The following is a 15,000-nucleotide window of genomic DNA, read 5'->3' on the forward strand; positions in this document are numbered from 1 at the left end:
TATAATTTCCTCTTCCAAAGAAATTAAAACAATTGCCTGGAAACAATTGGGGGAGAATATCGAATGAGAAAGGGACGTATTTTTCAAAAATCGACAATTTTCCCAAACTGATATGCAGTCTGATTGTCTGGGGATAAAAAAGAGGACAACAGTTGTATTGATGCCGCCTGTTGAAACGGAAACATGCGCCTTTTTACCAGTCTTTCTTTTATTTAATGGAAAGTAAAAATTGGAAAAATTCTTTATTCGTGACATTGTCTCCCCTTCATTGTTGGAGTTGGACTCAATTGTCACCAAGCGATTGCTTTTTCTCCTCTAGAAACGGAGATAATTTTATTAACTCTGGAATCTTTGTTCTACAATATTTAATATCGGTATATTCGGCTTTGTTGTTCAGATACATGCTATTGGCCACCCTCGGCTATTTCTATTAGATAATTCTCTTTTAAATCATATGTATGGTTTTGTTATCTAGAGAGAGACAGACAGACAGACAGGCAGAGACAGACTGACAGACAGAGATTCATATGTGTATGTATGTATGTTTATTTATGTTTATACAAATATACACGCGCGGGCGCACGTACACACATATATATAAGAAGTTCGGTTCCCAACTATATGGCTCCGGGTTCAGTCCCACTTCGTGGCTCCTGAGGTGAGTGTTCTCTTCTATAGCCTTGGTCCAATCGAAGCCTTACGAGTGGATTTGGTAGACGGCAACTGAAAGAAGCTAGTCTTGTGTGTGTGTGTGGTCTGTGTCTGTGTTTGTCCCAATACTACCACCACTTGACAGCCGGTGTCGGTGTGTTTACGTCTCCGTCACTTAGCGTTTCGGCAAAGTGAATGATAGAATAAGTACCAGGCTTTAAAAAAAGTATTGGGGTTGGTTCCTTCGACTAAACTTCTTCAATGCGGTGACTCAACACGGCCGCGGTCAGAAAAATGAAACAGGTAAACGATAAAATATTTATAGATATATATACAGTAATTGCTCGCCATATCGTGGTTCAGCTATCGCGGCTCACCTCCCGCGGTTTATTATTTAAGCTTACGTCGATTCCTCTGTGCTGTTGTTTTGCATTTATAATAAACTAAAATATAAATAAAAATTATAGAAATAATAATAATAAATATACAGTACAGTACTGTTTCTCCTTCGCAGATTTTCACCTATCGCGTCGGGTTTTGGAACATAACATGCGCAATAGTCGAGGGATTACTGTATGTATGTATTTATGTATGTATGTATGTATGTATGTATGTATGTATAAATACATACATACATACGTACGTACATACATACATACATACATACATACATACATGCATACATACATACATACATACATACATACATCTGTGTATCATACTTTGAGCAGGTATGGCATTGAAAGCTTAATCAACTGCGGTATTCATCTAGAGATAGCATCGCTCATGGACATACAGTGTTAAAAAAACACAGACATTTATTAGTAGCAGTCGAAATACCTCTGGCAGCTGTGGTGACATTGTAAAATGGACATATCTGCCCCTTTGGGCTTCGTTAGTAGCAAGTATCTACTGGCATACCGCAGTTGGCTCGAGTCTCAATGATGCGTTTGTTATGATTGAGATTCACAGATTGTTATTTTAAAATAACATTGCTTCTCTCACACATAAAGAATATTTGTGTGTGTGTGCGCGTGCGCGCGTATGTATGTATGTATGTATGCGCTGCAGCGCATTACCATTCTTCGTTCGCAGCGGAGAGCCATAGATCGCACGTAAATTTTGAACTTCGTTTGTCTGCAGATGTCTCACACCTAACCTATATTGACATTCTAAAAATAAACAATCATATCATTGAAACCTCAAAGCTGTAAGATAATACATGATTAATTCAAAGCAATTTGAGTGAAAAGGTATTACATTTAACAGAGTAATCTGAACACTGAAGGGTTAAAACCAGTCCTGGTGTTTTCTTTTAATGACTCCTAGCATAGAGGAAACAGCTTCAAAGAGCTGAAGATCTCATGTCGATCTCATGTACTTGATACGAGAGTACTGCTGCTGGCGAACATGACGGTTATCGAGTCCATGATAATGAAACATCAGCTTAGGTGGTCTGGTCACTTTGTCCGTTTAGAGGACACCCACATGCTACAGCAGATGTAGTACGGTGAGCTGGAACAAGGAAAACGTCCCCAGTGCAAGCCACGCAAGCGTTTGAAAACAATCTTAAAGACATCGATATTGTTACCTGGGCCCATCTTGCATCAGATAGGTTAACTCACTCGTCATTGCAGGTTCCAACATCCAGGTGGTCTGTCTATTGCAAGTGGGGTTGACTTGCGGTCAGCGTAGAATGACTCGTAGGTCCCTTGTGGGCCTTGGGAACCATATGAGACGTCATCGGCGATGGGGAGACCGAACTTGAGACACTCTTTAAAGTGAAATGGGTCCAGGTAGTGCTCTTACTTCGTCACGGGTCAGCTTCTATCATGTGTAAGTATGAAACAATTTGCATGCGTGAACGTGTATGTAAGAGAGAAAGAGAGAGAGAAAGAAATAGAGACAGAGAGAGAAAGAAAGAGAGAGACAGTGCGTGCATGTGTGCAAGAGAGAGAGAGGGGGGAGTACTGTGGATTTATACCAATACGCTGAGTATTTTTGCTAGAATATATGTGACAGGAAGTGCAGTTACATGTGTATGGAATAGAGTAAGTGAGTGAGGAAGTGTATTTATGATAGCATGCGATTCTTTTCTCCCCGCAAAACAGTTATGAAAAAAAGGAAAACACCATGATGGTTTTCGAAGCCGCCGAAACTAGCAATAAAATGAAGAAAAATTACTCACAGGCTGGAGTCCATCACTAAAATGATTGCAAAAACGTGCCTTCGTCGATGTGAATATGTGGAAGAAAAAGAGTGGTAAAAGATGTACCTATGAGAGTATGTATGTGTTTGAGAGTATGCTAGTCAACTGTTTGTCTCTGTAGCTGTAGTGTATACTGTGTATACAAACATGTGTAGACATGCATAGATGCTTGTGTATGTGTATGTGGATGAATGCTTGTGTACCAAAATGTGTATGTTGGTATGTATGCATAGCTATCGGCAGAAGGCTGCGACTGTCAAAAAGCAGTGGGGATAATTTGAAGGAACAATGAATTACCTCATTATTAGTAATTAGTAATTATTAGAATATTTCAGAATTTAATCCAAAAGTATTCGTACTCCGTAAATCGAACTAAATTTTATAGAAACCGTCAGTATGAGATATTAAATAATAGTATATATAACATTTGGATATTAGTTTTGTAGATTCTTTTAGTCAATTTAACATAGACAAACATGTATACATCAGCGAATATGAACTGGACATATTCATATATATAGAATATAGGTATATCTGTGAATGCGCATGCGTAAGGGTGTGTTGTTCGACTATTTCCGTAGTGTTAAAAGTTTCCTGCATTGAGTCTGGAATTTCATTATTTTACTCTCACCGATGACCAAGTTTGTATAAGGTCAATCACACGAAACACTTAAATCTAACGAAATAATCCTATTTTGCAACATTAAATTATACCAGACGCTAAACATCTTTAGCACATTGAACAAACGGTAGTCATGTCTACAATAATCACATTGACCTTGGTTACTATAATGAGTCAGCAACACATTATAACATCATTTCATCTCGAAGATGAGGTGACGAATGTCTGGAAACGTTAATGATGTATTTAAGAATTATACTGGCCTAATCAAACTCAGGAAATTCTTTCAAAAATGGAAATGAACATGACAATAAAGACGAAACTAGAATCAAGTCGTACTTTCTATACAATGCGCCTGTTCTTCGCGCGCGTGTACGTGCGTGTGTGTGTATGCACATGTATAAATATACACCTAAGTAATAATTTTAAATTCCGGTATACACCTTGTATCCTGTTTAAAGCCCGTTCGCTGTATTCGGCTATCTGGTATCATTGTTTGTTGCTGTTGTTGGCACTCCGTCGCTTACGACGTCGAGAGTTCCAGTTGATCCGATCAACGGAACAGCCTGCTCGTGAATTTAACGTGCAAGTGGCTGAGCACTCCACCGACACGTGTACCCTTAACGTAGTTCTCGGTGATATTCAGCGTGACACAGTGTGACAAGGCTGACCCTTTGAAATACAGGCACAACAGAAGCAGGAAGAAAGAGTGAGAGAAAGTTGTGGTGAAAGAGTACAGCAGGGTTCGCCACCATCCCCTGCCGGAGTCTCGTGGAGCTTTTAGGTGTTTTCGCTCAATAAACATTCACAACGTCCGGTCTAGGAATCGAAATCGCGATCCTATGACCGCGAGTCCGCTGCCCTAACCACTGGGTCATTGCGCCTTCAATATCATCAACAGTATGGATTTAAATGCCAGTAGATTTACTTCAGGAATTCCTTCGTGTACGTAGAATTTATAAAGTGTGATAGAAAGAGAATGAAAATGGAATTCACGAGATTCTTTATTAATCACTACGATCGTTTCGACTCATTGTGCATCGGTCCGTCGCGGGTGAGGTGCTGTATAAACAGTTGTAGTGCATTATTGGTGCAGATGTGCTTCGTCAGATGATTTGTCAAAAGGGACCTCATTTTTTAATCTCCGTATCGCTCATTTCGATTAAAATACATTTTGGTGGTTGTCTCTAGCTACTTGCATATACGAAAATCTTGAGTTAAAACGAAGAACACTTCTCCTAAAAGTAATAAATTGACTTCAACGAATCAAAAATACAATAAGTATAAAAATAAATAAGTGAACTAAATAATATGCTCTACGCTGATAATGAAATGCGTTGTGATTTCATTATTTCATCTACTTTAAGGCGTTGAGCTGGCAGCATCGTCAGCACGTCGGGCAAAATGCTTAGCGGCGTTTCGTCCGTCTTTACGTTCTGAGTTCAAATTCGGCCGAAGTCGACTTTACCTTTCATCCTTTCGGAGTCGATTAGATAAGTACCAGTGAAACAATGGAGTCGATATAATTGACTAGTCCTGTTCCCCAAAATTTCAGGCCTTGTGCCTTAAGTAGAATGGATTATTTCATCCACTTATTTATTTATTTTCATACTTATTTTATTTTTGATTCTTTGTAAGTCAGTTTATTACTTATACAAGAAGTGCTCTTCATTTCAATTCAAGTTTCTCATGTGTGCGAGTAGCTACAGACAACTACCAAAATGTATTCTATTCGAAATAAGCGAAACGAAGATTAAAAAACAAGGTACCTTTTGACAAGTCCAATGATGGACCACAACTGTTTGTACAACATCTCACCCGCGAGGCACCAATAAACGATGGGTTGAAACAATCGTAGTGGTTAATAAAGAATCTCGTGATTTCCATTTTCATTTTTCTTTCTTCATATTTACAAATGTATATCTATGTATATACATACACGCACGCGTGTATATAGCGTGGAAAAGATAACTGGTCTAGCTAAAGCATATATATATATATATATATATATATATATATATATATATATATATATATATATATATATATATATCGGCCAGACTATCTAATGTTTTTATGCATCGCTGGTCACAATCCTCTTCACATTGTTTAGCTTTCGAATAACGTCACTCCGTTATTCACAAAGTATGATTAACTCCGACTTTGCTGCTTCCACACCAGACCTAGCTACTGATTGTCCCAAGGTGTAAATATTTTGTACAAACAAAATAAAAGGATTGTTTTTATGTTCGGGTGTTTTCTTGTTCTGATATTTTCCTCTAACATTTATGTAAGGGATTATGTGGCACCCTTCCAGTGCCAACCAATATATCTACCTCTTACACTTCCATGTAAATAAATCTTATTTGGCTGTTATTTTTTGCACGAAAGTTCTCCGGTAATTTTCTTTCATGTAAATAAATGTTTATGTTAATTTAAAAAAGAAAAACATCAATGTGTCTGTGGCTTACGATTGACTAAAATTACCAAAATTTTCAAACTTTAATTACTAATAACAATAACTCTTTATTTATTGATTTATAACAAAAATTACTTTCACTTCATTAATTAGCCTATAAAAGTGTATCATTACACTGAATATGAAATCAATTCGAACAGAAAATTGATGCTGGCAATCAAACAGACAAGATCCCCACCCTACCCAAAAAAGTTACGAGAATGTTTGAGTACTAAAAAATTTCGCTGAGTACTATTATATTATTAGTAGAAAATTATAGATCTATTTATTATAACTAGCTGAACCCGTGAAAAATTCATGGAAAACATAAGAAATGTACACTGGACAAATGCCGAAGGACGTCACGAGTCAGGAGGCCCGACTCTGATTTATATATGTTATGGCTTTCTGTCAATAAATACTACATGGCCCAGTACATTGATTTGCTCGGGGGTCTGTAATGCTGCTAAAGCGGCCCTGGTTGCAGGTTCAATTCTTGAGCCGAGCAGCGCGTTGTGTTCTGGAGCAAGACACCCCATTTCACGATGTCCTAGTTTACATAATTGTAATGAGTAGTAGCCGGTTGTTGGCGTGGACCTCTCTGTCTGTCTGTCTGTCTGTCTGTCTGTCTCTCTCTCTCTCTCTCTCTCTCTCTCTCTCTCTCTCTCTCTCTCTCTCTCTCTCTCTCTCTCTCTCTCTCTCTTTCTCCTGCCAGCTATTACATCTTGGATGCTTCACTAGATCAAGAGTTAGAGGCCAGAGAAGGTGTCTATGCTGGCAACCACATAGGCACCTATAACAATTAGCAAAAGCATAATACATGTAAGTTACTAAGTCATACTCGCTCGCGAGTGATGGCTGATTGACTACATCAAATGTATTAAAAGTCTTTGAGAGGTAGGAATATAGAAAACTTTTGAGAATCTCGAGGACAGAACACAAAACCAATTAGGAATTACTAAGAATGGTAAAAACTAACGAAATTATATCAGGCACAAATCAACAGGGAAAGTGAAAATATTATATACTATTATTAAACTAACTAAGGCAGCGAGCTGGCAGAAGCGTTAGCACGCCGGGCAATTTCGTCTGTCTTCTTGCTCTGAGTTCCATTTCCGCCGTGGTCGACTTTGCCTTTCATCCTTTTGAGATCGATAAAATAAGTACCAGTTGAGCAATGGGGTCAATGTAATCGACTAGCACCTTCCCTGCTAATTTCAGACGTTGTTGTCATCAGGTATTGACCACTCTCAGCATGTTAAATACTACAGATCGTCGCAATTTCGGTCTTTGCAGTTGTGATGGTCAGTGAGTTGAAAGATAAGTTCATCAGTAACTTCAACCAGGGCATCACCAATGTCAGGTCAGTATTGGTTCTCTGGTGATTCATTGAGACCAAAGTACTAAAAAAAAAAAAAGAAAAAAAGGATGAATCCCTCCTCCAGCGCCTGATCTACTTTTAGACTCAAGAAAATAAACCTGAAGAAAATTAAGGTGATGTTTACACCTGTTCCAGATAAACTATATGTGGAAACCAATATATTTGCTCAAGGAACCAAATTTGATTGGCTTTTGAGTATATTCTAGCAGTTCTGTCACCAGGTATGAATCCTTATGTTCTGAGATCAAATGGGAGACTGAATATGTTAGATTACTTTAAGCAACTGTTACATTTGGCCGGAGATCACATCTCATGTCTGCCCAAGAGAGCATGCATACCAGAAATTGAAATTGGAAAACAATATAAGATAGAATAAAGAAGTGAAAGAACTATGTATCAGGAAGCCAACACTGTTACTTCATTATATATATATATATATATATACATGTATATACAGACACACACGAGTATATACACACAAGTATGTATACACATACCGACACAGACACACCCAACCACATACATTCATATAGATACGATATCACAAAATACACACTCACACATTTTCTTGCATGACCATACGTACTACCACATAAACAACAGATAAAGAGAGAGGGGGGAGAAAAGAAGCGGGAAGGAGTAAGGGAGAGAGGTGGAAGAGGAGGAAATCCCGTCCCCCATAAAATATGGAAAAACTTGGGAAAATTTTGGGAAAAAACATGGAAAAGATTTGGAAAATGTTGAGAAAATGCTTTATAGAGAAAGACTTACCATTTTTCTGGAGACTTAAGGGGTCAGGCTCCTTAGAGGCTTATAAGCGGTCAGGCTCCTTAGAGGCTTATAAGCGGTCAGGCTCCTTTGAGGCTTATAAGCGTGTATCCAGTTTCTGAATACGAATTTTTCCTCGTGTCTGCAGAGACTGAAAAAATTGTGTTAGCATTTAATTTCAACTCTGGGTTTCTTAAGTTCCTGAAAATGATGCATTTTCAGCAAGCCAGAACTTATCTATCCTGAATGCATTTATTATGGTTTGGCCTTTTTCGGTGATCTTCTAAGTAGCTGGCATCATATGTTGTGTCTCTATCTTTTAACTGCTAGCTGTAGCATTAAGCAATCATGAGTGTATGCTTAATCTGTCATTTTGCAAAGATTTCTCTACAGAGCAACACCTTACTACAACGATGCCTTTGAGATCAATGGGTTCAAAGTTAAGTTCACCGACAACTTACTTCGGGGCACCACCAAGAGAACGAGTTGCGGAGTGGTAATTTCATTTGCACTCATTTTCTCACGCAGTGTTAGGTCAAATTTAAACAAAATTTTTATATATTTAATAGACACTTATTATCTGAGTACAAATACATGAAATTGTTCAATAGGCGCAGGAGTGGCTGTGTGGTAAGTAGCTTGCTTACCAACCACTTGGTTCCGGGTTCAGTCGCCCTGCATGGCACCTTGGGCAAGTGTCTTCTACTATAGCCTCGGGCCGACCAAAGCCTTGTGAATGGATTTGGTAGACGGAAACTGAAAGAAGCCCGTCGTATATATATATATATATATATATATATATATATATATATATATATATATGTATGTATGTATGTATGTATGTATGTGTGTGTGTGCTTGTGTGTCTGTGTTTTTCCCCCCACCATCGCTTGACAACCGATGCTGGTGTGTTTACGTCCCCGTAACTTAGCGGTTCAGCAAAAAGAGATCAATAGAATAAGTACTAGGCTTACAAAGAATAAGTCCTGGGGTCGATTTGCTCGACTAAAGTCGGTGCTCCAGCATAGCCGCAGTCAAATGACTGAAACAAGTAAAAGAGTAAAAGAGTAGATATGCAATTAAGACTACTCATAGCTGCACCCCTAACATGAACCAAATTATATCACATAAACTAAACATAACCACGGATGTTTATGCAGGAACTCTACATCATACCCGCTGAATAGGCCACATAACACCAAGGTTATCATTAATGAAGCAGAGGTCAGACCTACGAATGCAAGCCGTAACACCAACTTTAAGCAATACGTCAGATTGACTGAATGATCAAGTAACAATATTAAAATCACACCGCCTCCTTCAGAAACATCGTAAAACGGAATATTTCAAAACTCGCAAGCTACGCTTGGTTTTTAATAAGTATAGTTTAAGCATCACTGTTACTAAGACATGGTTTACAATCCCGTATTTAAGTGTGGATAATGGAGAGAAAATTAATACTTATAGATTTCTGTTAGAATTTGTAAGAGCTTTCCGTGCCAATTAAATTATCATAAATCTACATTGGTATCAAACACCAGCGGCCTTAAGTATTACTTCAAAAGAATTATGTCTTTCAACATATGTAAATTTAACATTCAACCAGAATAGGTAAATCTTTGTTTTAAATTCGTATGTATTCATTGAAAATAAGTATATCTTAAATGACATATTTTAAGATCTTTAAAACATATATGGGCAACCTATTAATTTAAGCTTAATTATAGAGGAATTCTGATTTACTATACAAAAGATGAAATTGTTGGACTTTGTCTACTTTTATAGAGAGTTTATATATTGATACAACGAAAAAAAAATTGAAATGTTTAAATAAACGATTATTTAATAAATTCTAAATTCACCCACTGTCAGCAAAATTTCCGTTTTACTGCCTCTTCCCACGTACCTCATATATTATTTAAATAGTGGGAACCGATGTGCAATGGATAAATGGCCGAAGATAAGTCAAATAGATTCTCTGAGTACCTCGGAGATTATGTGACTCAACAACAGGTCTTCCATCGCCCATCATCTCCACTCAGTGAACTAACTCAGTTACCTAGCACCTCTTCGTTTTCGGGCTTACCTTGCATGCCGAATCCTCGTCCCTACCCCAACTTTCGAAACGAACAAGGACATGTTTATTTCTTCTTGGAATTTTTTTTTTTTATCCTACGGGTTAAACTTTCATCTTACGTTCCTTTAACTACTTTTCCAAATACACCATACACTGCACTTAAGAAACACACACACACTACATTAATCCATCACATTCTAACAAACACATACGCACATACACACATATACAACACCAAATATATGCTCAAGTACGCGTCATGTCTTTACACACAGAGAATTTCTTTGTAATTGAGAAACTTAAGACAATTAAAATGAAGCCTAAACATCAAACCATACCAGCGTGTTCTTACGAGTGTCACTTATTATATGAAGACATAATGTAATCCTTGATACATTTCCTGAAAAAAATGGGATAGTCACTTGTTGAAACGCACTTATCATTCAATTACTAGACCTGAGCTATATGGGTCTGAACAACAAATCAACTCAAAAAAAGTTAACTTTTAGAGAAGAAGAAGAAGGAGGAGGAGGAGGAGGAGGAGGAGGAGGAGAAGAAGAACAACAACAACCAACACAACAACAACAACAACAACAATGACATCGAAGAGGAGGAGACAGTCTCTCTGTAGTCGCTCAACGTGCTAGAAACTGCAGTCAAATCCCATCCAGCTTTCACCCAACCATTTTAAAAGAAAGGGCTCATTAAATAATAAATTTCTAAATACATTCTGTGTGATAAAAGACGATATGGTCACGACAGGAATGGCTTTGATCGGATGTCAAAGAAAACAATAACAACATCAATAATGAATATTTGTAGGACTTTTCATTGGAACAAGTTGAAACATATTCAACATTTAATAGTGAGTTACCATAGCTCGACCCCTTAATCTAGTTATCTTCTCCATCAACACAGCCCCACAAACTCTTCCATTCCAACACCATATTTAAACCGGGCTTATTTTCCATCAATTTTATTTGAATTTATTTTATCATATGTCTATATGCATGTATGCGTATACCTGTGGGTTTGTGTGCTGTGTTGTGTTCTGCGCGCACGCGTGTGTGTTAATCATGGAAATGTGTTAATAAAGATGCATCTTAATCTTGCTGTAGAAATAAGACTATAGATAAACTATAGGGGCTTTGGCGGTTAAAAGCTGGGAATGTTCGGCTTGTAAAAGACGAGTTAAGCGATCCCTGATAAGTCTCATGAGAGACAAAACTAGTGAGACTATCCTCATTCTTAACCGTCGAAATTCTTGCGATTTATCTGCACATTTTCACATCGAGATTAAATAATTTCTTCATTAAATCTCTATATAATAATGGATTCAGCAATTTTAGGGTGTGAAGTTAGTGGATTATACCAAGCGCAGTACTCGGCCCTGCGAAGATTAAAAGCAAAATCGACGAAGTTTGAAGGTGACTACAGTCCTTAAAATATGGGGATTATTGACCTTGCAGCAATTGAACTGTTTGATACTTGGGGATACTTGAGCACAATCTGACCGTAGTCGGTCTGTTCAGCATTCACTTTCTTTCATTTTTTGAGTGCCTATTAAAGTTATCTTCCTGACCATAATATGGTCAAGAAGGTTCCTCCAACTTCTTTGGTTCGCTTTCCACGAATCTATTTTTCAGTTGGTTCCCGTGTTTCTTTTGTATGCCTTTTCTACTTTTTACCCAATACATCATTTTACCTATGCATTTATTAATTGCGCCATCTTCTCAACTCTGCTTTCCATTCTTGTATACCCTCCTATACACCTTTTCACCAACTTTTAAGAATGCTGCTAAATTTTCCCTGGCATTTTTTCTCTTCTTGCCCGGTAGCAATTTATGGAAGACTGATGTTACTTTCCTCGCAAACATCAGCTCCGCAGGTGATCTACCTGTTGGTGTATTCGGATTTAGTGTCACACAGTACACTTTTAAAAACTGTTGTAGAGCTACCTCATCTGTGACTTCCTTGTTCGTCTTCCTTATAGATCTCTTGAAGGTATCGACAAAGTGTTCTGCCTGTCCGTTATATCTGGGATGGTATGGCGCAGTAGCTACATGTTCTACCACGAACATTTCACAAAAATTCCTAAATTAACAGACACAAACTGCATTCTATTGTCAGACACTATCTAGTCTTGGATGCCAAATCTTGCAAACAGTTCGTGTAAAAAATTTATCAGAGTTGAGGAGGTTGGTTTTTTAAACTTATAGATTTCAAGAAACTGTCAACCACTACTAAGTACTAAGAACCATTTAAAGGACCAGTGAAATCGACGTGTAGCCTCGATCACGGTACAGCTAGTTTCGAACAATGTTTACTTATTATCGTGAGCAGTTTTTCATTTCGTTATGACTTACATACTGGTTTTTCTAATCTGTTTTACTACAATTTTCTCTTTTATCCCAGAGCTGCATTTGAACCTTCGACTGAACCGACTAAATTTCCACACAAAACACTTATGGGCGTATTCCATACTATAAATATTCCATCCGCTCTGTGCCGAATAAATTAAGTGAACTTTTTAACACATATATCTTTACCTTTTTTGCTTGACCTCGAAATGTTACATTATATATAAATTCACCGAAAAAATATAGTCTTTTTCCCGTAACACCATGTGCTATCTTTTTAGATTTAATCAAATTCGGCTTACCGACATATTTACACGTTTTTTTCGTTTATAATGGTGATGTCACTGCCAGTGTCCAGTTGCATTTTAACACTTGTATTTCTGATTTTCACATTCACGAATTTCCTCATCGTTCTATTACCAATTTCTTCCGATAACATATTATTTATTGTATGTTCGATGACACACTATTATAAGTAGTATGTCTGATGACATACTATTTATGATATTATTTGTTATTGCTTCAGCTGTTGTTCTTGCAGTTTTAGCTGCTGCTATTTTTGTTCTTTCAGTTGTTGTTGTTGCAGTTTTTGCAACCCGAACAAATTGGCCGACAAATTTTCCATAATTGTACGATTTTTTTCTTTTTTTTTTCTTTTTTGTAAAATTTGCGCAACAAAACTTTGTGAGTTTATTAACTCCTCTTCGAGTTTCTATTAACTCCACATGAAATGGTGTATCCTCGTCGAGCTTATTAATTCCTCGCGAATTATTTAAATCTTCGTCACCACTGTTGTAATCCTTTTAATGTTGGATTTATATAACACCCACTTCGGTATACAATATACTTAGTAAGACCAGTAAAGACACGACTATCTCTGACCGGCCTACTACGTACTCCAGTACTTCACGTACTTCTCTTTATTTATAGTGACTATGTTAATCCATTCGTCACATGGTGGGGAGTATACCATTAGTACTAATTCCCTACAACGATAGTCTCGCCTCATTGGCCGCTATCCTGCAGCAAATAGGCGTTTAAACAAAGCACATACGCTATGTGCGCGTGACCGATGATGTTTACATTACTAGAGCTGCTTTTAATTCGTAATTCAATTTTCCTTCACATATGCTACGTCGCAGCACATCAGCAAATAAGAAACATAAAGAATCCCTCTCCGTTTCTCTCTCATCCCCCACATCTTTCTGTCAATTATTCACTCTATACCTTTGTTAATTTATCACGATTCCTTTCTAATTCTTTATTTCTATCGTAGAGTTCTGTCTTATCGTTCCAGCCCTCGCTTATTTGCACTGAGTCTTTCTCTCTTCATTCTTTTATTCATCCCACTGTATATTTCACTGCCTGCTCACTTGACTCCCTGTTTTGCTGACTTCCTTACTCTTAGAATGGATAGAAGATGAACACATTGGGATATATATATATACATATATATATATATATATATATATATATATATATATATATATATATATATATATATATATATATATATATATATAATATACAGGGATTAGCAATTGAGTTATATATATATATATATACTACCTATCTAGCTAGCTAGCTAGCTATCTATCTAACTCACCGGTTTTTATGATACTTTCTTTCTGCTTCTTCCGTCACTCTCGGCACAGCTACTATTTTCTCTCTTCATTTTACTACGGAGTGACAGAAAAGAAAACTAGCAAGCCAAACAAAAATGAAAGAACTCCTGATTAGCCTATTGTAACACACACACACACACACACACACACATACACACACACACGCACACACACACATACACACACGCACGCACACACAACACAACAATAAACGATTCCTTGCAATAAACGTCAAGCTTAACTCATAACGACACTTCACTCCTGGAAAATCAAATTTCAGGGGTCTGTGGATACTGGATAGATTTAAATTCCTAAGTCTTTCCAGTCGAGCACACCTTCCACAAACTGACCTATGACTGAAGATAGGCTCGCGTTAACATATTTCATCCAAAGTCTATTAAAAAACTCGCGACGAATAACTATGCCACGAGGTAAAAAAAAAATATATAACTGAATGAATAATATTGTATATTTGACTTTATTGATTTTTAGTTAATCTGATGCTCGACAGATATTGGAGCATTGTTCTTGCTGTTGTTTATGTCGGTGTTGGTGTTGCTGATGTGATATTTCTCTTTTGTGTCTACATACATACATACATACATACATACACAGATGTATCTGTAAATGTTTGTGCGTATGTGTGTGTGTGTATATGTGTGTTTCTGTGTTCGCGCTAGCCTGTATGCACACACACACACACACACATAAATTTATATACATGTGTGTGTGTATATATATATATATATATATATATAAAACACACATGTATAATATATATATTAAAATATATATAAACGTGTGTTTGTATATATATACATATATAATATATATATATATATATATATA

Source organism: Octopus bimaculoides, chromosome 6 (assembly GCF_046866305.1).
Source record: "Octopus bimaculoides isolate indiv1 chromosome 6, ASM4686630v1, whole genome shotgun sequence".
Classification (NCBI taxonomy): Eukaryota; Metazoa; Mollusca; class Cephalopoda; order Octopoda; family Octopodidae; genus Octopus; species Octopus bimaculoides.